We start from the raw sequence: 2,500 nt of genomic DNA on the forward strand, positions 1-2,500 counted from the left end.
AATGCAAGACTGATGTGATACCTTGAAAAGAAGGGTATTTTATCACCGATTCAATATGGATTCAGAAAAATACACTCAACGACTGATGTGCTGATACGACTTGAGTCGTCCATTTGTGAAGCGTTTGCTTCCAAACAGCACCATGTGTGAGTCTTTTTTTATCTTGAAAAGGCATATGATACCACATGGAGATACGGTATACTTAAAAGAATCCATGAGTTAGGATTAAAAGTAGAGGTACCACTATTCATTAAGTTATTTCTTTTATATAGAGTTTTCCAAGTGAGAGTTGGGGAAGCTCTATCAGAAAGTGAATGCCAGGAAGAAGGAGTTCCTCAGGGGAGTGTGCTGAGTGTAATCCTTTTTGCACTAGCAATTAAGGGGATATCCTCAGTCATTCCCCGGGATATTCTCGCAACATTATTTGTGGATGATCTCTCCATTTCATTTGCTGGGACTAGAATGGCAATGGTTGAGAGAGAAATACAACTCTCTATTGATAAAATTATCCATTGGGCCGATATGAATGGATTTAAGTTCTCGACAAGTAAAACTAAAATTGTCCATTTCTGTCGTATCCGGGGAGTACATCCAGACCCGGATATATACATCAAAGGTCAACGGATCCCATGTGCAAGTGAAGTTAAATTTTTAGGGTTGATATTTGATTGTAGGCTTACATGGGTTTCTCACTTAAAAGCATTAAAAGCTAAATGTCTTAAAGCTATGAATTTTTAAAAAGTATTGTCCCACACATCATGGGGGCCAGACCGCAATACAATTTCAAAATTATACAAGGCCTTGATTTTTTCCAAAATTAGTTATGGATGTGAAATATACTCTTCAGCAACCCCATGCCGGTTAAAAATATTAGATTCTATACATCATGCTAGTATAAGATTGTCCACAGGAGCCTTTAGAACCTCGCCTATCACAAGTCTCCTTGTGGATGCTGGTGAGTTGCCTCTAGACCTTTACCGAAAGTCCTCTATTGTTCGGTATTGGTTTTGATGGCAAAGACTTCCTAATTCTTCAGCCTTCAGACTGCAAGCCTTGAGTTGCACCCAAAATCTCCTCAACCTTTTGGGTTTCGGGTGAAACAATTTTTAAACAATCTGGATATAATTAGAATTAAGATGCTTCCATTCAAGGTATCATCAACGCCTCCATGGAAATTACCTGACATATCTTTTTGTAAATACTTTATTAGAGTTAAGAAGAATATGACTGACTTAGAATCCAGGTCTCTTTTTATGGAACATGTTGAAGAACATAAGGGATCGACTTTTATATATACTGATGGCTCCAAATCTGATGCTGGCGTTGGATTTGGAGTACTTAGTAATGATTTTAAGTGTAGAGGTGCACTTCCTCTAACAGCTTCAATATTTACTGCCGAACTGTATGGCATACTAACCGCTATTGAGAAATTAGCTTTGGAAAAGGAGGGTAATTTTATCATTTTTAGTGATGCAAGGAGTGTTCTTCAAGCTTTAGAAGTTTTTAATTCTAGTAACCCTGTAGTTTTAAAGATATTAAAATGGCTTTTTATTATTGGACGGAGAGTTATAACAGTTTGATTTTGTTGGGTTCCACCACATGTAGGTGTGTCTGGGAACGAGAAGGCAGATTTACTGGCGAAGAATGCGGCATCCGAGTTGCTACCAAGGAGGTATCCCATTCCCTGTAATGATTTCCTACCTTACATCAAGAAATTGGTTTGTAATAAATGGCAACAGCACTGGGATAGTCAAGATGGCAATAAAATGAGGGAAGTAACAAATATCATATCACCTTGGAGGTATGACATGATATCCCGAAAATGGGAGACGACTTTGTCTTCTCCGTATTGGTCACACACGGTTGACACACGAGTTTCTGCTGAAGGGCCAACACCAACCGTATTGTGAGGACTGTTCAGTACCTCTAACAGTGAGGCATATGTTGACCGAATGCTCTAATTTTACTAACTTAAGAAATAAATACTTGTTTGAGGCTCGAGGTGAAGATGGCAGGTTCATCCTTGCCAAGATTCTTTGACATGATGTATCCCACTATGCGAGCGGAATTTTTTGATTTATTTCAGAAACAGGTCTTCTGAAAACTATTTAACTATTGTAATGACTTCTTAACTTTTATGGTTTTAATTGAATTCTCTTTTATTTTTCATATATAATAAATGCTGTCGCCGTCAATGACCGTAGATGTCAGGATGTCAGAAGACTTTCAATCAATCAATCAATCAACCATGGTCTTCCCCGGTTTTGGTTTTGAGTTTTCTTGCTAGAAGTTACACTCAGTCACGCTGTTCTCTCTTATTTTTCTTCCTCTTGTTATTTTGAAGTTTTTATAGTTCATATAATTATGTAAAATTTATTTTAATGTTATTGTTCTTAAATTTCTCTTTTATTATCTTTCCTTATTTTCTTTTCTCCCTTGGTTATTTTCCCTGTTGGAGGCCTTGGATTTATAGCGTTTTGATTTTCTAACTATGATGGTA

The sequence above is a fragment of the Palaemon carinicauda genome, chromosome 25 (genome assembly GCF_036898095.1).
Source record: "Palaemon carinicauda isolate YSFRI2023 chromosome 25, ASM3689809v2, whole genome shotgun sequence".
Classification (NCBI taxonomy): Eukaryota; Metazoa; Arthropoda; class Malacostraca; order Decapoda; family Palaemonidae; genus Palaemon; species Palaemon carinicauda.